This window comes from Sylvia atricapilla, chromosome 1, assembly GCF_009819655.1.
Source record: "Sylvia atricapilla isolate bSylAtr1 chromosome 1, bSylAtr1.pri, whole genome shotgun sequence".
Classification (NCBI taxonomy): Eukaryota; Metazoa; Chordata; class Aves; order Passeriformes; family Sylviidae; genus Sylvia; species Sylvia atricapilla.
In genome coordinates, this window is record NC_089140.1 from 27928613 (window position 1) to 27950976 (window position 22364).

At 35.9% G+C, this 22364-nt stretch overlaps 1 long non-coding RNA gene across 1 annotated transcript in view; it reads left to right on the forward strand.

The window, feature by feature from the left end:
* The window catches only part of LOC136360689 (uncharacterized), a 538204-nt gene extending 534932 nt beyond the window's left edge, over positions 1-3272 (forward strand). Inside the window, exon 2 of the long non-coding RNA XR_010743495.1 lies at positions 3160-3272. This is a non-coding gene — a long non-coding RNA (uncharacterized lncRNA). The remainder of the gene's footprint in view (positions 1-3159) is intronic.
* Positions 3273-22364: the final 19092 nt, after the last annotated feature.

The following is a 22364-nucleotide window of genomic DNA, read 5'->3' on the forward strand; positions in this document are numbered from 1 at the left end:
CAGAAAGATAATGTCAACATTCTAACTCCATTCAGTTACAAATATCAGGTTGCAGAAGTGAATGGATGAATAGTATTTGGCTTTTAATAAAATCCTCCATTCTGCATAATCTTATCCTTTCTTTATTGGTTCCACATCATAGCTCCATCTCATCACTAAACAAAATAAAACAAAACAGGTGAGAAAGCTTACTACATCACATCCTTTGTTAAAACAACATATTTTCCTGCTGAAGGGAAAAAAAAGATGCAGCAGAAACTATGAACTATTTTTGTAGTTTATTGCAGAAGTTTTAAACAATAAACAATGAAGTTGGAAATTTCATTTAATTCAGTGAAACCTTCCATACTCCTAAGGCTTCAGATTTCAAACAACATACATCCCTATATAATCATATCAGCAACTATATTCGGATAAACTTTATGGCTTTTTTCCATCTAGAGTACAGTGGCAGAGAATAGAATCAGGACATGCAAAAATTACATATCCCAGTGCTTCTCTGAGGGATGTTTTCTTTCATAATGTATTGCTGCTGGATAAAAAGAGAGTAGAATTTTTAACCAAAAGACGGAACCACCAGATGAGATTAGAATCACAAAAAAGATCTTTCATCATCAGATCTCAAAAGTATGCATGAAGAACAAATACCTTTCCTTTTTTATCCTTAGGCTTACTTGGTATCTTTAATGTGTTCTGCTTGAAAATCAGAATATAAAATCTAGGAGAAAACACCACACCAATGTAAGAAATTGATGTCAAGGGATGGTGTGAGCTCCAATATTTATGGTTACAAATAGAAAGGATTCTTCCATCATGTGCATAGCAAATGAACTCCAGGCTTTATTCCAAGCAAATACCTCTTACCACAGAAAAGACTAAAGCAGATCACACACCCTAATACTTGGGCAGCAAGAGAGGACTTTCCTCTGAGTTTTACCTGTTTCATAAAGTGTTTAAGATCAAAGTCGAATTGTCTTACCTTAAGAAGAAGAAATTACCCTTGAAATCCCCTATCTTGAAATACTGTTAGATGCAGAACTTCAAGCAGAGTATTTTGCCACCAGCATCGAATACTGTTGGAGAGATTAGGAAAAGTTTTTTTTTTGCACTGGACAGGATTTAACTTTTCTATTTCCTTGAATCATGGAGATCAGTCTCTTGATGCTTCCTCTTGAAAACAGAGAAAATTTACAGCCCATGATAAGCATTGATTAGTCTATGCTAAAACAACTGTTGCAGTAGGTGATTTGGACATGGCCAGTAACTGAAGATCTCTTAAATGGATGGAGCAAAGCATCATGACCATGGTAATTTTCTTTTCATTATCGGAAAAACAATGAATGTAGAGCTGGGAATTAGGGCTCTTGGTTTGTTTCCAGATCTGTAGTGCTTTTTATGGGTAGCCTTGCAGGAAGGTGTTTGCAAGTATGCAATGCTTTTAATTCTGATTTGTTGCGACCAGTGGGTAATCAGCCTCTGCAAATGCTAAGCCTTGATATTTGGTGAACCTTGCTTTTCTCAGCTATATCATTTAGACCATAATGTGTGTATGCCTCATAGAATGAGTAATTAATTAATATTTGCAAAACATGCAGAAAACCTCTGGTTAAAATATACTTTGAATATGCAACCGAACTATTGTACACATTGGTGTGCATTCATTCTTCCTAGATTCCAGCTTTCTAACCAAGAAAGATCCAGAACTTTGAAATTTTGCTAGGCACACTCAAGAAGGAGAGAAGAGTTATAGCACTTTTCAAAGTACACAAATTCTGAGAAAAAATACAAGAAACAATACTGGTGATATTAGACCCACATAGCAGCTGATTGTAGAAAGTTTCACTAATGGAGCACTTTGAGAATCTCATATTCTCGGCACTGCAAGCTATTCAATGGAAGCAGCAGCTTCACTGCACATAAACAAATCTGTATATTTCCATAGCTGAAGGATGCCAGAAGCTGAAAAGGAAAACAACAACAAGACAGAGGCAGGAACTGTCAGCAAAGGAAGAAAAAAAACCAGCATCAAAGCACCCCAAGCTTCAGAGCTAATGGAAGGAGTGCTTGAGATGGCAAAGTGCTTAGCTGCAAGCCCAAGGGCATAGTAGCATTGCATGATAGAGACTTTCCATGCTTGAGTTATAACATGTGGATCTTAGCTAATATATTGATAGCAAAGTGCTCAGGGCCTAATTCACTCTCAGTAGTACAATTTGAGCTGAACAGTGCCCTGAGGACAGAGAGGTGGAAGGGGCAATAGGCCAGCACATTTCTGAAGTGTTATGAAAGTAGGGGAGTGTTGCTCATGTTGGGAACTGCTCTCAAGAGAAGATTACACAAATATATAAAAAAATAGATGCAGAGCTTTCCTAGAGCAAGTAATTAGAAACAGCAAATCATAGATGGCTCTTTTGGGGGTCTTTGTCCTACAGATTGAAATGCCTTTATAATGCAAGTGTTAAAAGAAATCAGAAGCCTTTTTCTGCTTTCTGCTTGTGTAAGGCCTGATCTTCAGTGAATATATAGATTAGGACTGGATTTAGCAGGTTTTGGATTAAAATCCTAGTGCCAGGAAGAATTGTGCAGGAGGAATCTTGCAAGATAGTCTACTTCAGCAGAGAAGTGGGATGTAGAAAAATGTGTGTGTATTAAATAGAAGCATTTAATTTGTTACTGGTAAATATCCAAGTGCTTCTCTTGTCATTCATTCTCACACAGTTTCTTTCTCATTTGTAGATTGTGCAGATTTTTTAGTTAGGTACTATTTGCTTTAACTCTGTTTTATATTGTATTTGTAGGAAAACAATTTATATTATATTGTAGAAAAAACATTAATCTGGAATATTCAGTAAAATGCAGGGAAATTTTGCAGAAAATATGGATTCATTATTTGTTCCTGCTCTCTTGTCAGCTCTTGAAAGTTAGAAAAATATTTTATTTTGCTATTTAATGATCTGCTAAAGTGCCTGAGAAGTGATCTGCATTTTTCCACTTACCTCCTACTCATGATGTATGAATGAAAAAATAGCTTTCTTCTTCATCTGTTGCAAAAAACACATTTTTATCATTTACAAGAACCAAAAGAACAAGAAGAATAAAAACTTTGAAGAGAGCATATGAAAATGAGTCAAATGTGTCACATTTCTGATCACTTCATAGCACACTAAATAATATCGCACACCACTTTTTTTTTTTTTTTTTTTTTTTTTTTTTTTTTTTTTTTTTTTTTTTTTTTTTTTTTTTTTTTTTTTTTTTTTTTAGCAGGGAAACAACACTTAACTAGTCCTTGCACAAGATGGAATCTGGCCTCAAACAGAATATTTCCAGTTCTGCCTTCATTCCTGTGTGAGAGCAGCCCTTTCTCCAAACTAGAAGGTGTCCTGAAGGAATAGTAAGGCTGGTCCAGGGTCACTACCTGGTGAACCTCATGTGCCTTGAGAGAGCCAGGAAAATGAATGTTATTAATTTTTTCCAAGCCTCCTTTTGATGACTTGAGGAGGGTTAGTGCAGGATTAAGTTTCTGGAAATAGATAATTGTCAGCTTTTAGTCTAGCAGCGTATAAATACAGCAGTACAGCAAGGTCTGGTTTAGAGCTCGTCAGTCACAGGAAAGGGTTCATATTTTTAAAAGTGTTGGTAAGAATTCCTAATATAATTGAGAACAATTTTTCACTATTGCACGCTTAACATCAAAGCTGGTTGTTTTTCTAAAGGATGCAATTAACTTCAAGCTGAACTTGGTGCTGCAATAAGGCTCTGAGAGCTTAGAGAAGGACTAGAGAATTGTTGCCTTAGAGAAGAGTTCAGACATGAGAGTTTCTGGCCCTAAAATATTTGAAACAATAAAACAGAACCCTACCACACTCTATGTTTGTTTAAGTTATACTGAAACAATAGTTATTATACAAAAGATATCATGGCCATCATCAGTTTAATCCAATTTAGAAAATGGTCTTTTGCGGTACATTAGTTTAAAGAAAATTATGTCTGATTTGCTGCTCTAACTCAGTAAAGTGTATTTATGTCAAGCTCATTAAGGACTTCAACTGTTGTTAAGGAAATGGAGTTAAAATCAGAAACAGTATGTCCCAGAAATGGAATTTACCCTTTCGCTTGCAGTATCCCTCTGGGGCTTTTATATATAGTTTCATTTGTTCTAAATAAAAAAGCAGGCTCACTGGCAAAATTTTATGACAAAATTCCAAGAAATTCACCTCTTAAAATTTGATAGAGAAGAAAACTTGTTATATACGTTTCTGTATAAAAGGCATTTCATTTCTCATTTGCCTTTTAATTTGGAACAGAACAGGAGGAGATTATTACAGTACATAGCAATGTAGACATTTGTACAGATTTTTGACCGACAATAAGTGTGAATTCTCAGAGGAGATCCCATTAGAACCATCATGGGAAAGAAAAGTCTTTCAACCACTTACTTTTTATTTATATATTAATTTTAAATTTTGAGTCTGAAAAAGTTCATACAATCTTAGTTTCCTAGGAAACCTATATATTGAGATTTTTTTGTCACTTACTATCTTGTCATCATTCATGACAGTGCAAAGTGGGTTCAAATGCTATTAGCTTTGTGGTAGCATAAACAAAATCAAAATATGAGTTTTACACAAGGGCACAGCATTGAAAAAACACACTTCAAGGGAAAATTTTATGTTGATATTTATACAGACTTACTGGAAACACAATTCAAAGAAAACTAGCAACAGAGCAGAAAACTCAGAGTAACCTAGGGAAAGCAATGATAGGGATCACATAAGCTTTTTTTTACCCACTTTTGTGGAAGGTCTTCATTTCCAGCCAGCTCTGTAGCTTTCTGAGTGGCAGCAAATTGCACACTGTACCCTTTGGTTTCTGCATTTTCTCTGAGGCTCTCTGCACCCAGCTGCATGCAGTCCTTGCTGTGACTCTCCTATCTGGCCTACCTGGTAGCCTTGAGCAGGTGGGAATTGAAGAAGTGCCTGACACCTGGTCCACAGAAATTCATCTCACCCTGATGCTTCTTTAGGGAATAGAGATGTAACGACTGGACAAAAAGTAAACCAAACAAATAAAAACCCAATAAAAATAAGCAAATCCTATTACAGTCATCACTAAAGTTCTCAGCCCTGGGTAATTGAATATTTCTTGCAAAAGAAATTGAAAGAGAGAGTTCAGTTGTGATGTCTTTCTCTCCTAAAATAGGAGACATCTCTTTTCTCTCATAAAATAGCAATTATGACTGAACTAGTTCCTTCAAATTTGGAAGCCCTGTATCCTTCATTTTCTAGAATAAGTTGTATTCAACATGGTTTCTCATCACTTGAGTAACTCTTTTATCCTTTCATTGCAAGGTACTGGGCTATCTCATGCAGACTATAGCAGTCTTTTCTTTTTTACTGTCCTTGTTCTAAGGTGGAAACAGGGAAATTTACTGTCATAGCCTTTTTGTGGCAGATGGTAAGAAATTCTGGAAATCAGACTGTGAAGGTGGAAAAATCCAGTTCTAGGTGAAGGAAAACCTCAGCTGAAATGTTGATGCAAGCTTCCACATTATAGGAGTTGGATAGTTTTGACTGTATTAAAAAGCAGAAAAGAAATTACATACATCACAAAAATTAAATATCCTCTGTTTAAACTCTTACAAGACTTTCAGTTTTAGATTTAGACATGTAATTCATATTCTTAGTAGCCAGAGCAGAGGAAATATTTAAAATAAGACTGAAGGAAAACTACCAAAGTAAGGAAAAAAATGCAGGTAATGTAATGTAATGTTCATACTTCTAATGTAATAGAAGTATGAACAAAACTTGGTGTAAACTAGACAAGCCCATTTGATTTAAACAGAGGAAAGCAAGGACATGTTGTACTGTGCTGTGAATCCATGTTCTTTGCTTCTTACAGGACAAGGCAGCTGTTATCCTGTTATCTGAACAGGAGACTCTATGCAGCTGCACTGACAGAGTCATGACAAGTGACAAGGGAGTGCAGAGTTTATTTGCAACACTATTGGGGCAGGATGAATTTTGTTAGGAGAGCTCTTACCTCAACTTACTACGTGCAGTGCAGAAAATTATCAGAATTAACTGTTGAGGTTTCCCCCCTCTTCTGTGTTCTACGCTATTCATTCTAATTTTGCCAAACCAAACTTTGCCTTGCTTCTGGCTTTTCGTAATGCTGATTGAAAGATATTTTCAAGGAGAATTGTTAATACCAACAAGTTTGGCTGATGTCCTAATGTAATGCTTTTACTGAGGTCAGTCAGCAGGCGATTGCCTTTAACAGATATTAAATGTCAGCCTAGGAGACAATTAGCCCCTGCTGAAACCTGTGTCTGCTAGTATAGAAGTCATTTGTGTTTATTCATTAAAACAGCAGACTGCTTCTCCCACTGAATTAAAGACAGAATCTGTGCACTGAGTTGATCTCTCTATATTCTCTGAATTTTTGAAATGTTAAGGCAGGTTTATTAAGAATCAAGCTTGTTTGACAAAAAGTTACTTTCACAGGCTGGCTGGTTATGAAAGTTCATGATAAGTGTATGAATGTGCAACATTATGAAAGCATCAAAATCTGGCAAAAGGCTTAACAGTTCCACGTATTAATAAGAAATATTTGGTTTGAAAACAAGTGGACAATTACCATAAAATTCAACTCCACTGAAAAGAATAACAGTAACTAACATCCTAGTTGTTTTTAAAAAAATTAAACTTTGCATTCTCAAGGTTCTGATGATAGGTATCAGCCACAACCAGGACACTCATGTATTATTTTAATGAAATAAGTGTTATTCCAGTGTACATTCTGATTGGCAGTTTTATAGGCAATAATAAGTTATTATTATTATTATTAACAATAATAAATGTAAGGTGAAAAGGTAATGGTTCTGGTTTTCCTTAGCTCATATATCCCCAGGAAGCTGAAAGGGTGAGAGGTTAAATAGAAAGTCACAGATATTTGTGGTTGAATTAACAGGGACACCCCCACCCCATGTTTGCTTATATTGGAAATTATTCCAGTTCTCCTGACTCAAATGAGAAATAACTTTATTTAAGGATGTTGAGGAGTATTTGAGTGGAAGTGGCTGCTCCTTCAAAGGAACATACAATTCAACCTTTGTCCATAACAGCAACAAATAACAGGCAGCAGAAACACTATTAGAAAAAGAGTTTTGCAGTTACGGGTTTCTTAATTAAGACCATAAAACCAGAAGGATCTTTTAATTCATGAGCTGGATTGGACAGGAAGGGTTTAGTTTTCCATTCTAGGGAGGACCTTGGGTTAAGTACTTCAAATCATGCAGGTCTCTTACAAGGCCTATAGGACACAGTGCCACTTTCTGTCTGATTTTTAATTTCTTTGAAAAAGGAATCAGTATTTTTCAAACCCAAGAACTGTAAACCATCCTGAAGCTGGGTAAATAGCTTGTCTTAAGCATATGGTAGATATGATAGCTAGCCAGCTAGCTAGATAGATAGAACGATAGATAGTTAATTTTGGTAAACTCTATTTAACTCTGTTAGTCAGAGTTTACCAAACTCTGGTTAGAGTGGTTAGAGACTAAAGTGGCCTCCTTTGCACCTGGCTTGTGGGTGACGTTCTGCAGGAGTGATAAGAGCTTAGGTTTTTTCTTTGATCTTCTGTCATTGGAGTCTCTTGGATTTTATAACAATCCCTAAAACCCGTAGTATTATTTTAAAGTTTCATGTTGAAGTGTAACAAGTCCTATATCACTATAGTGTACAGACCTTGAGTAAGTCCCATGACATATAGTGTACAGACCTTGAGTAAGTCCCATGACATATAGTGTCTCAATAAAAGTAACATAACCTTTGTGAAAATCTTCGTAATATAGGTAAGAGTCATGGATGTTAAACAGTATCAAAATTTAAACCATTTTTATGTAAAAGCCTCAACATGGATTTGTACAATAATTTGGTTTGAAAAGGACATAAAGGTTAACTAGTCCCAAACCCCCTGCCATATGCAGGACACCCTCCACTAGACCAGTTTTCTCAAAGCCCCGTTCAACATGGCCTTGAACAATTCCAAGGATGGAACATCCATAGCTTCTCTAGACAGTATGTTCCACTGTTTTACAACCCCGCTAGTAAATAATTTCTTCCTCCTATCTACTCTAAATCTGTTCTCTTCCAATTTAAAGCCACTTTCCTACCAATATATGATTTTACATTGGTCTGAAAAATTTTCCTTAATGGTCACTTTACACCTCTTACAATTCACTACTAGTTAAATATTGCAAAAGGCTTATGAGAAGCATCCATGTATAGAAAGACTGAAGTGAAGCTAACAGGAGAATCCTATATCAGATTGCAAATTTGGGACAAAGTCATTTAAGTCCTTGTGTCCATCAGAGGAAGCACTAATTGAAGTGGTAACTTGGGTTCCTTGAGTTCAATAAAGCTGTGAGTAGGAACCTTTGGGTTCAGGCTTCTTTGCTGTCTGAAATTAGAACCAAAACTCATAAATAAAATTATGAGAAAGTAATTTGACCTGTTTCCCTCCAACATATCTTAGGTTTATTTTAAAGTAAGAATGACTGTGGTATAACTAATGAGAATTTTATGAAATTGTTATGACTGAATGAATTAAATGACATTTTATAAAGCAATTAGAAGTCATTGAATGAATTCATGCTATTCAATAGCTGACCTAGTTATGCAATTTGTAGTCTGAGATTAGAAAAAAGCACTAAAGAGTAAGACCTATCTGTCTGTCACACTGGTCTCATTAGTAGTGATCAATATTTCTTTTCCCTGATTATAAGTATGAGAGAGTAAAAGAACATTCATGCAACACAGAAATGATACATAATTGTTGGAAGTATTTAAAGAGTTAGTTAAGACAGTCTTCCATTACTGAGTCTATTCAGCAAAAGGATTCACTAATATTTCAGTGAGACTGATTCTGAATGTTGATATATATAAGGATAGACTTATAAATGGTTATCAGAATTACCAAAACCAGGACTCCTTACCCCATCAGAATATGAGAAATTTGGACATAGATATCCATGAACACTTAGTTTCATTAAGAATATGCTGTATTCTGCTAACAGACAACAGGTTTTGTGTCAAAGGCCATTACAGAGATATTAAGTCCTAAAGATTTTTTGACCAGTGGAAATGTTTCCAATACTATTACAGTTATTTGAGACAATTGTGTATAGGAACTATCATTGTAGAGTAGGCAAGGCAAAGTAAGAGTGTGACTTTTATACAGATTGATTTCTAGAGGAGACAGTCTCATATTTGTTTTTCCTACAGGAACAAATCCTCATGGTTTTCCTACCCTATTATTTATAATCTAACTTTTATTAAGTCTAGCTGCATTTGCAAGAGCATCATCTAATCATGGCTTATTTTCCTACACAGTCAAAATTAATGCAGTGACAGAATATTGTGTCATGACAGAAATTTAAGAGGTTGTCCAGTTTGGAGAAGATTGTTGTTACTGTTCAGAGCACCAAATCCACCTACTAGCCACATGAAATGGGAAAGATTCATAACAAAGCAGAAACTAAGTATAAAAGTAATTTTTATTCTTTCATCATTACCTAGATCTGGCTCTATTTTTCTTTCCAGGATAGACCCTGCTCAGGAAAAAGAAAAGTGAAACATTTTATTCATTAGTGGGATTGAATTTATCTAATGCTTGGCAAACCTTCATCAAACAAAGAATGGCCAACAGCCATTAGAGTTACAATGAAGAAGAATACAATAATCTTATTGCTGAAATATTTTGGTTTTATTATGGAGGTAGAAAAGAAAACTGTAAAATAAATCAAAAAAATAACAAAAACAAAAACAAAAACCCTCTATGCCAAATATTGCCCAGTATGTGACAAGTATGAAATAACAAAAGGAAGGCAAAGCAATAATAGCATACAAGCAGAACTGCACTGGAAAGAATCTGACCCCAGAACAGATGCTGACATGTGCACTCAGAAAGCTGGTGATGGTACACATCTCTTGCTCTCTGCAGTGTCTCTCCATGTGTCTGCTGAAGTAAATTGATTACAATTATGGAAATAGAAGATATAAAACTCTTCATCTTGCTGGTTGCAAATGCAGGGAATGTCATGTTGTTTAACTTCTAGACAATTCTATAAGCAAAGCCTCAGTAGGCCAAATCTGGCTATTTTACAACAGCTGACCCCACAATGGGCAAACCATTAAGGCCAGACAAAGTTGACAAATGTGTTAATTCTGCTGCTTTTCTCAGTGTGCATTGCAAAAGAAAAAAAAAAAAAGCCAGTGGTGTTGTGCTAACTGCTCAACATCACTTACTTCTTCCTTGACTTGTATATATTAGGTATTCCAGTGATTAAGGACAGTAAAATAATAATCTGGCTTCTGAAACAAATGCATTGTATTACCTCTGTGTGTGTATGCATGTATATATGTTGATATGAACCTTTGTGTGTATATATATATATATATGTGTGTGTCTATGTACACATTTAGAATTTTTTATAACTGTTTTAGAATTTTCATGTTGGAAACCCAACTATATAAGAATAAGAACTGGGAGGTGAATATTCAACTAGATAGATTCCCTCCACCCCTCCCAGTTGACTCTGATTCACTGAGAGATTTAGACAGCAAGAATTAGGACCAATTTCAGTCTTGAATGATTCACATCTCTTCTGGGTTTTGTCCCAAGCATATAAAAATAGAAAATTATAATAGGATTAGATTGCTGCACTTCCCTGTTTATTGGCCATTATTTCTCATTGTATTGTTTGCTTCATTTGTTTGTTTTGTTTTTGCTTCCTGACAAGGCTATTGAAGACTGCCTACAGAGAAACCACTTACCCAAATTGCTCCTTGTAGAGGGAAGGCAGAGTTTTAGAAATGAAGCTTGGAAAGCTAAGCATCAGATTCTGCCTTCTTTTCTGTTTAGAGAACCTTAATTGACTTTGTTGCCAGTTCTGTCAACAGCTGGGGATGAATTCACTACCCCTGTGCAAATTTGAGGTTGTGAATAAATAGGAGATGATGGATTTAACTCAGGATTGTGTTATTATTAATGTTATTTGGGCACAAAACTGGCTTAACATTCAATACAAAATCATATGCCTTGTTCTATTATAAATAGAAGATTTGAGTGAGCTGTGGAAAATGCAGGGAGGCAGCAGAGGAAGCAGCTGTAGTGACTGAGAGGACCAGCAGGAGCTTCAGGGGAATGCCAGTGATGCCATCCCCACCTTGCTGCCAAAGTGCTCGAACAAGTAGACTCTTGCAAAATGACGGAAGCAATCTTACTCTTACCTTGTTGTAAGACCATTATTTTCTCCTATTGACTGTAAAAGCCTGAAACAAGATTCCCAAGATGTCTTCAACATCTAAACAAGTTCAGAAAGTTTTTCTGAGCTGCTCTCCTGAGTAGGCAAAGAGCATTTTAGGTTACCAAGTGCTTGGTTAAGTGCCTGTCTTTGAGCTGTGATCAAAATAGACCAAGAGGCTACAGAAAACTTTGCTTTACAGTCAGCAAGGAGTTGTCGGCATTTAAAGGCAAAAATGTTCACTCACTATTGAATGAGTATTATGACAAATGGCTGTGTTTTTCTAGGGGTCTATGTGTGATCCATAAATTCAGTAGCAACTATTGGAATCATGCTTTCTTTTTCTCAGACCTATCAAATTTGTCTTCAGAAACTTGACATCTCCATTCCCTTTATTCCAAAAGTAGCATTGGATTATCTCTGGACCCAAATTTCTGGCATAGATATATCACAAGTTGAAAATCTATATCTGGAAAAGCAGGTAACAGACTTCTGAAAGCTGAAGCATATTTGGCCCAGAGAAACATAATGAAAAGTAAATTCTTGTCTGCCTATGCTAAAGAACACCTTCTGCTAGGTTAATATCCAACATTTTACCCCAAAACACTGTTAAATGGCTTTTGACCACAATTCATATGCAATACATCTGGTTTAATTACAAGATATGGATAATTTTTTCTCACTGACTCTAATACCTTGAGCTCTGTGCACTAGCAGATTTGTATAAAAATCTTATTTTTGTTATCTGTACCTTGTTTATACACATACTGGTTCTTCTAACTGGTATCAGTAAGGCTACTTATCTTTGTGTGTTCCTCTCCTTGTTATCAAGTGTGGTTTGAATAAACCCTAAAAGAATTTAGGACATCTAGGTAACCATGTAGCAATAATTACATGAAGGAAATTATTTTCTTAATAAGGTAATTCTAAATTTATCAAACAGTTACATAAAACTACAGAAAATATATTTATGGCTCAAGTAAAATTCATATAAATTTCTCTCTTTTCAGCACCTTCTTAAAAACCTTTTTTCTGTCAGTGGTTATGTGCTAAACTGTTATTTTTCCTGAGGCAGTTTTTCAATAGGAAAAGGACAATGAGTTACGCAGTAGCTCAAATTTGAGAAGAGGAGTGACTGCTTTTGTAGTTCAACAACATATGCACGGGGTGTCACTGATCTACAGCGGTTTTAAAAATCAAAAGCACAGAATTTTTCCTACATCTTCAGGGTAGTGTTTGGATGTTTACTCATTGCTCTACAGAATCAGATGAGTTATCTTTGTAGTTTACAGCAGTGTCTTGAACAGTGAGGAACAAGCAAGCATACAAGTAATAATAGAGAATAACAGAAATGGGGATTGTCCTTAAATGTCACTAGAGATTGTTCTGTGCCCTGCAACATGGGAGTTGCTATGCCTGTAACAGATCACCCCCTGATGGAAGCCAGTGGCCCTGTGCCACTTTGTTCAGATGAGAATCTGCTATTTGGCAGGAGGAACACAATCTCTGTTTTCAGTCCATTTTATATGTCCTAAGATGTGTTTATTGTTTTAAATATCCATCACTTTCTTAGAATCTTATAAAGTGATCCTACATCTATCATGTCAATGAATAGTAGAGATTAATTATGTACAAAATGCAATTATTTTAGTAGCCAGACTTAAATGTAATATGCTTTGATAAGCTTCCAAGTTGTTTGGTTCTATCAAAATGTAAACAAGACTTTCTGACCCGCCTTCTGTCTGCATCATGCTACATTTTAGATGCTGCTACCATAGCTTGTCTTAATTATGAGTATTAATATCATCTGTGTTTTAAATTAGCTGGCTGAGGTAATCTGTTCATATATTGATGGAAATTAGAGTACTCCTACTCCAGAAATATTGGGATTTTTCATTTTTTGCACATAGAGAACTGTTTTTTCTGCTCATTGCTACACTCACTACACTCAAATTCCTCTTTATAGGCAGTAGAAAAATCTCCTTCATATAGATTAAAGAATTTATTGTTATCATGAATTAAAAATTAATAACCTAATTCAAGAAATTCGATGTGTAGTTCTAATAGAAAAAGTAAGTAATACCAATAACACAGGTAAACTTGTTACATGTACAATTCCTAGTTCCTACCCCATTTCATGTGTTAGCCTCATGTCTCTACTGATGGTCTGATACCTGAGTTTGATGGTTTCATGCTGAGACTATTGGTGGGGCATTACAGTGAACTGTCAGCATCTTATTTTGCCATTAAGAATATGTTTGTGTAGATAGTTTCTTCTTGTTTCTTCTAGGATTGACCAGGAGTAATTTTTATACATTTTCTAACATGCTTTTATGCCTCTCATTTTTCTTCATTGATCTGCAGTTCTCCGTTACACCTAAATTTACAATATATTGTGATTCTCCTTATGTTAAACTGGTTTTTGTTACTCCCTAAAATGAGTTCTCCAGTGCCAGCCTGTGCCCTCTCCTTCAGCATCCTGTACTTGTGGTCCTCTTTGCTGCTCAAGGACTTTTGTTGTTACAGGCCTGTTTTTCTCTGCACTTGGTGATTGTGTTAGAGTTGTAAATATCCCATTTTCCATATTGATTTGTAAATGAAAGGATATAAAGTTGCACTGTACGAAGATAAACAAAAGTAAAATAAATTAGCTGTAGACTTGTGGTCAATACAAGAAACTGCAGTCATATCTAAGCTAGGTAAAACAAAACCAGAGGCAGGTCAGGAAAAGGTCAGGGAGAGAAAGCCTGACACGCCTGAGTCCTGAAGCCTTGTAAATCTGCATGAAGCATATGGTCTGTTAGCAATGGCAATACAGTATTACATGGTTACCTGGTTACATAATCTTTTATTTATTTCCCTTTTTGTAGCATCTTGCCTGTGACAGCAAAGGGAGAGCTGAACATTCATACAATGATATTACAAGGAATTGGGTCATTATTCTGGGCAGAGAATTCTCAGTAATTCTGTTGCTGAGTAACCGCAAAGCCTTCAGCTGAAGCTCATCACCGGCACAGTCTGTCTCTGATTGCTCTGCATGTTAGTACTGCTTCTTTCACGTGCACTAATATGACAGGGCAGCGCTTATTTTTCTAATAACACATTGTTGTTCCCCAGTCTGTCAGTCCCAAATGTCCTCGCCAGAGGGATGAAATTAAAAAGAGGGATAAAAATAAAAAATTATGAGAGAAATGGGTTCATGATAGAGAGAAATCCTGTGTTTTCTCAAGGATTTCTCAGTGTAGCACAGGTTGACACCAGACTCCTTCTTGCATTCAGACAGTAAACCGAATGGGAGTACTGTGACGTCCATATGACATGCTTCTTCCTCTGATGAACATGGTGTCCTTGAGGGCAAATGGACAAATCTTTCTGTTTGCAAATAGTTCAGAAATCAGCTCGGTTGTAAGAGGCACTAACATAATGTGATGTCAAATGCAGGAAAGTAGGTGAAGGATGAAAACCTTTGGTGGCTGTACTTTTGACAGAATCTATAGGCATTTACTTCTAAACACAGAATGGTGTGAGAAATGTACTGCCCAGGCAGCTGCATCCGTGTCTGAAGGAGGAACTAATTTTTGCGGTTGCTTTACCTCATTTAACAGTGAAGTGCATCTATTTCAAACTTGCTGAAAGGAATAATTTCCAATCTATTGTAGGCAAATCTTGCCTACTTTAACCTAGACGTATTAGGTTCTGTTAAGAGTATTAGTTACATCTTCCCAGAGGTAGCTGCAAAGTGTGTCTGAGCTCTTCTCTTGCTACAATGATGTTATTGCTGGTGTCTGAGCCAATAAGGAAATGTTAACTTGTATGGGTTATGGCTGCAGAAGTTGTGTAGCACGGTAGAGGACTGTGGGAAGACATCTCAATCCCAGTTGTTGCATTACAAAGATTATTGGCTTCAATTTGAACTCTGTAAGAAAGAGATGTTTCTAAATGAATAAGGACAGGAAAGAGTAAATTTAGGACTTTTTTCTGAATGAAGGAAAACATATTTGGATGCATAGAAACACAGAATCATTGGAAGGGACTTCTAAAGATCTGCAGTCCAAATCCCCTGCATGCCATGCATGGCGTCATCTCTCAACCATATCAGCTTTGTTGAGCACAATCTTCCAAGCCTTCAAGGTCAGATGTTTCATAAGGTGTATAAATACCATTCCCTAGGGTTTCATTCTTCCAGTGAAAATTTTCCTTGTGTCCAATCTGAATTTCCCATGCTGTGGTTTGCAACCGCTATTTCTTGCTACACTGTTTGGCACCACCAAGAACAGTTTGGTTTCAGGTTGTTGGAAGTACTCATCTACCTCCCACTACATAGCAGTCAGAGTGCCCTCAACTGCCTCCCATCTCCACAAACTCTTGAACAGAAGCAATTTTGGCAGCCTTTTGATCTCTTCAAGTTTTTCTACATCACTTCTGACTTGGAGACTCAAAACTCTAGAAAGCCCGCAGCTCACAGAGCCATAGATCATGTCAGAATGTTAGGTACACTACCATGAAATCCAAATCTATAATGGATTTGGCTGGAATGAGATGACACTGGTGCCTGCGGTGTATCAAGTTTCAGCTGCCTACCTTTCCAGTTTCTGCAACCTAGGTAAACATTCTTCTACTCATCAAGACCTGAAATAAAACTGATGGTTTTTTCCTCAATGTGGCTTCATCTCTTCATGAACTAAATTATTTGAAAGCAAAAGTTCATATAATGTTTTGTCCTAGTGGATAGGTCAGAGCACTTCTGTCCCAATAAATCCATCTCTTATATTTTCTTTATGCTTTGAATTGTTTTCTAGATGATATGTTTGGCTTGATATTTATGGCCTGTAGGACATCTGAAAGCAATATTTATTTCCTGTCATTCTAGGGCAGAGAAAAGATGTCTTTAAATGTATCCAGAACTGTTATATAGACTTTTTAGTTGCCATACAGGATTCCAAATTACCTGTAATAACTCAGGAAGTAGGCTTGCCTCTTTTGGAGTATAGCTGGATGAAAAGTCTGGTTTAATGAGCACCAGTTGTACAAAATCAAAACAAGATGTTCTGATAATAAAGTATTGGATGGGGAATAGGAAGGAATACATTATAGTGCTTCTATACCAATAAATCAACAATCTGATCTCAGCAATTGAAACTGTGATTCTTACTCAGACTCAGAAAAGATATTGAAGGAGTATGGAGAGGTCAGATAGAGGTGATGAGTGGTACAGGGAGAAACACTTTAGTCCAAAGGCAGTTTTAAATCTGGATATGTTTACTTAGCCGCAAATAAAAGTGAACTCAATAGTTGAAGAATTTTGTAGTTCAAATTGTCTCTTTTATCTTTTCTTATGACATAGAGCAAAAGTAACTGTTGCACTGGCAGTGTTGACTCCTTAAATCAATGGAGTTAACATTTCAAGGAGGAACTGGACAAGACTATTGGAATAAGTAGTAGTAAAAAAATACATTACAACAAATGAAAGCCTTTGTAAGCGAGGATTTGATACCGCTCCAGTAACTGGAGACTAGAACAAGGCAAAATTATCCCTATTCCCATTCCTCAGTGTTTGAGATGATCTCAGGCCAGATCCAGGACTCCTTGATCCTCAGTGTGGAAGTTGAAAAAATTCTTATAATGACAATGTTCACACACTTGTAATGTTTCAAGAGTCTTCTATTTAGTTAATACTCTCAATATCTAGTGTAATAATCTATCTACTCATCCTAACACTGGTTCTCCATCTACTATATCTATCATGAGATAGAACAAGGCGCTTGAAGAAATTATACTTGTTTTCTCAGGTTTTTGTAGTGCAGATTTTAAAAGTTAAATTATTTCCAAATCTGAAATTTTAAACAAGAATTTTTAAGCTTCATTTTAAATCTTCAGTTGCATATAATTTTGTTTGTTTGTTTGTTTTAGGTGATTTGCCTAGAATATGGTCATTTCTTTTTCCTAAGTGATTATGTTTCTAGGACCCAAGAATATGTATGAGTAATTTAAATTATTATCCCTCTTGCCTCCTTAAATCTGGTGGTTCTGTACTACAGCTTGTTACTACAGCTTGTTGCTTCTGCTACTAATTAGAAACTGCAAATCAAAACCTAATTAAGCACTTCAGCTGTGAAAACTGTGCAATACCAAAGAGTAGGTGGATTAATATGTTTAATATTCGACACAGCCTGTGGAATGAAAAATAGAACTGTGAAAGAATGTTCAAAGAGTTGTGAAAATAAGGTTCTGATAGTGCAAGCTGGAAATCTTTGTTATGCTATTTAGGCAATGCTGATCTGGTTTTTTGCTACCTTCTCCACAGCCTCTTTTTTAGACATGCAGAATTTCACAGTTGGCTATGTAATTTAAAAGCCAGACAGTGGTGTGTTTTTTTTATTTTTTTTTTTTTACTCCAGCTACCAGCCCTATTAGTGTTAAAACATTGAGGTTTTACCAGTGTAGTTTCAGAAGGTTAAACTTTGAGTTAGTCTATCCATGAGGTTGCACTCTGTACAATCTTGATATCTGTTGATTTAACCTGAGATGAAAGTTACCTAAAAAATGCCAGTGAAGTCTGAATTAAATCAGAGAAGGCAAATTTATCACATTTCTGGTCTTGTGGAGCTGAATTCACACATTTAATTAAACTAGGACAAATTTGACTAGAGAGGAAGTCTTTAAATTTGGATGTAGTGTGTACCATCATGAAATCTGTCACAAAGAGCTAATGTGTTGATCACAGTGGCTTCAGGAAGAATTCGTAGAAATTTCACTATCAGCTTATGAAAACATACAGGCATGAAGATTTTATCTGAGGCTTAATCACTGAACTACTTTTTAGTCAAATATTTAGTGATTTCTTAGGTAATAGGAAATAACCAGGAAAAAAATGGTTCTTGATACTGAATCATCCTTCTGAACTTGAAGAAATTGCTGAAGTTGTTTCCATCTTTCAGTTTACTAGCCTACTCTAAAGCCTGCACTTTGCAGGGTTTAGAACTGCTAACAGCAGCTGCATGCTACACAGCCTTTCCACAAATATGCAAAATTTTGAATGGTTTTACTTGCTTCATTAATTTTTTGCTGGTGGATCCCGTGGACTAGTAATTTTAGATACTCTAAAATGTGAAAACCAAATTTAAATTTTTTATTCCTTCTTGTACATGCCAGCAATTTATTCCAAATTTCCCAGCTTTGGCACACTTTATCATGTTGTCAGCAAATCCAGTTCAGACTGTTTCAATTACAAATACGACATTTTCTAGTCAGCTATTTATGAAATGCATTCCTATTGAAAACTAACCCTACAAAAAGCAAGAAAGATATTATTACTTCTTTGTGTATCAAAGGGAAGTAAAAAAATTTAAAAATATCCTTTATAGTGTACGGGAAAATTTTTGACCATTCCTGTGTTGAGCTGTGCATTCCTCTTTCCCCTGTACATCTCAAATAATGTTGAGCTGAGCATTTGAATACTTTTCTAAATAGGACATATAGACCTTGGCTCTTCAAATTGAGTCTTCCAATACCTAATGGACAATTATAGACAGGATACAATTAGACTCTTCTCAGACGTCTGTGATGAAAGGACAAGAAACACTACTACAGCACTGGACATAAAGCAAGAAAATTCTGCTCACTGTGGATGGTCAAGTAGTGTAATAGGCTGTGGAATCTCCAGCCCTGAACATCTTCAAAACGTGTCTAGGCAAAGCCCTGAGTGAATATGAAGTCTGATCAAGTTTCTAGAAATTATGTTAGGGGTTTTTGAACAGGTGGTTGCATTACACTGCCTCAAGAGGTCTTTTTTAAAATTTTATGATTCTGGGGCTTTTCTGCATGTAAGATCCTGCATTCTTTTCTTCATAGTACTGAAACATTAGTTGATGAGATCTAAGGTGGCTTCAGTTATCTTCCTGTGTGCTTCGAACCTTTCCTGTGTGGGTCTTTAAATAAGGAAGCTTATATCTATCTATCCCAGCTGTGTACAAAGAAAAGCACATATCTCTCTTTAAAGGGATCTTTTGAATATGTCCTTTTATTTCAGAAGGAATTCTAAGCTGTGGATTCCAGGCAGAAAAGGATGCTCATGTTCCTCTTTCATATTTCTTACATAGTAATTTTTTGACATCTTGAGTTCTGCTTAGACAGAAAATTTCTCTGGATTTCTACAGTGAGCTAATGGCCTTCCTTGGCAGTGGATTCAGACTTAAGTTCAGACATAAGGCTCTGTCTGCATTATGGAGGAAATAATCATTAGCTATAGATTCAAGCCATTATGCAGTGTAACACTGGTAGAAAGAGGATTGAAAGTGCACAGTAGTACATTTCCCTCTAATTCATTTTTCAGAGAGTATGTGTCTTTGTTTTTAATATCTTTTTCTGACGTGGTTTAGGGCTAGTTTCATATTTTAGAAGTTGTGATCCAGAGTCCTACTCACATGTAAATCTTTGCAAATGAGTTTTGATACAATTAAATACTACTGTTTACTGGTTATTGTCATTTTGGATCCAAATGAAAACTGATCATATTCTCCCTGCATCAATGACTGGATTAGCTGTTTGATCTACTAATTGAAAGGTAGTGGTTTCTGAAAATATTTTGTTAAGACAGAATTTTATACACTATATTTTTTTAAACTTGAGTCTATTCCAAGCTTAGTTTGTGACTTAAGCTTTATTATTACTAGCAAAATATCTGTTACCTACCTCCATCATGATTATATAATATAAGTGTGAAATGAACTTTTTCCCTTTGGTTTGCTGATGTGAGAGGGTAGGATAGGAAATTCTCACAGCTGGCAGACAAAGAATTACTGTAGTTGCAAAGTGGTTGGGAACACGAATGTTGATTATTTCAATGAAAGAATTTAATTAGGCCTCCTAAGGAACAGGATATTACTGACATCACTGATTGCCAAAATGAGCAAAGTAATACAGCACTTACCATTGCAATATCACTCTCTTAATGATGCCATTATTAGGATTTGGCTGGCATCCTGAAATGTGTACAATAGCTTGGCAATAGTATAATGATTTGGAAATTGCAGATGTAAGGCAACGATGTGAAAGCCAAAGGTTTACTGAAAAGAAGTCCAGATGAAGCATTTTTAGTGCCTCTCAATGGCAAGGATCTGTAATGGACTGACTCTTTCTCATTACTGCAACATATAGGATAATTAAAAAAAGAAAAAAGAAATCACTGTGTTTTCTTAGTCTCATTTTCCCACACGCAAGCTTTCATTCCTTTTTAGTTTTACCTCTTCCCTTATTAGGAAACTTTTTCTACCCTGTAGTATACCTATAAAAAAGATTTAACAGCTTCTCTGAAAAATTTCTCTTTTAGTTGCTGCACTGATATTCCATTAAGTCAAAAAACCAAGAGATTCCACAGGATTCCATTACAGGTCTCCTTGTGGATATACAGTTTTCAAATGTGAATTCACTGAACTCGATAAGTTTCTGTGCTGCTCTAAATTGCTGTGCTTATATGATATCCCTAGAAAAGCCAGATTAGGGAAGAATCTTTTCTTACTCTAATACACACCATTCTTCTCCAACACACATGACAGATAGACTAGTAGTGGAGAGACATAGGTGATGTAGCCATAAAATCTGGCACTATCTGTACCTGTGCCAGAAAATTTTCAGTTTCTCTCTATAGTCCAAGTGTATTATTTCTGTAGCATTTTTAAACTCTAATAAAATCTGGCTCATATAATGTGAACTAAACAGTGCTAACTTTTAAATTCTGTCTGAATTTGAATAGACAAATGTAATCCTAAGCAGTTTTATTTTTGATTAGTATAAAAATTCTTGTGGGGAGGATACTGAGGATTGAATTATAAAGGAGATATTTAAATGAATGGCATACAATGGAAGAATGAGGAGAGAATAGCCAATCTATATTTGGAGCTTATAAATTCTCTCCTCTTACTCCTTTTCTGTCTCCTCTGCAGTAGAGATATGGTTTGGTATGCTGGTATTTGTAACAACTGCCTTTAACAGAACCATTTATAGGGCAGATTGAATTTGAGATATTGTATTAAGAAGAAAAATACTTGAAATGGAATTACATTTGATATTCACGTGCAGCTAATATTAGTTCTAGTAACTAGGAAATAAGAAATGTTTTGAAAAACTTCTTATGATATAAATATCTCAAAATGCTTTGGATTGAACCTTACATTGAATAGATCCCAATGATTCTTAAAATTTAATTTCCATCTAATAATAAGTTGCAGTGAATTCTGCCACAGCCCCTTATTGCTGAATGTACAATAATAGTAGCTAAGAAAGCTGTGCAGCTTTTTTCAATTCCAAATCCCTTCACACATTTTCAAATTCTGAGATTACCCAGAATGTGATTCCATTCTTTGCTCTGTTTGAGCCTGCAGCCTCTATTTTAGAAATGGAGCAGAGCTGTTCCCTTCATTCATTTGCCTTATGTGGCATTTCCATTTGTGGCTAGACAGCAAGGTCTTTGCTCCTCCTCTACCCCGTTTTGAATCTGAAATGAGACACCTGCCATATAATTTAGACTAATCTCTTCACAGTATTATGGTGTACCTATAGGAAATTACTTGCAAAGCAGTGAAATATTCAAAGCTTACTTTCTGACTATTTTAAAACCTTTTTGTCCTGGGTTGTAGTTTAGGGTGTATTCTATCACCATCTTCAGTTAATGGCCCATCAATGCCTTTTGCATGACTCAGAGATAACTCCCTCCGGGCGTTATCTCTCTCTTTAATGGGCCGTTAAGGCTCTCTTCCATGACTCATCATCCCATTGTGAGATGCTCCGCCCATGGGGAAGAGCCAAGCATTCTCACCTGGATATAAGCTGGGATTTGGGACAGTAGAAGCAGCCCTCTCCCACTGGATTCCCAGAGGACCGGAGCTACCAAACCTTTCTACAAGATTTCTGTTTCAGGAAGACCACCTCGTCTGGACTGTTTCCATCACCCTGATCAGGTTGTATTCTGACTCTGTCACTGGTTTTTCTTTTTGTATTTATTTTATTTTATTCTATTTTATTTTCCTTTTCTTCTCATTAAATTTTATTTCTGACTTAGAACCTC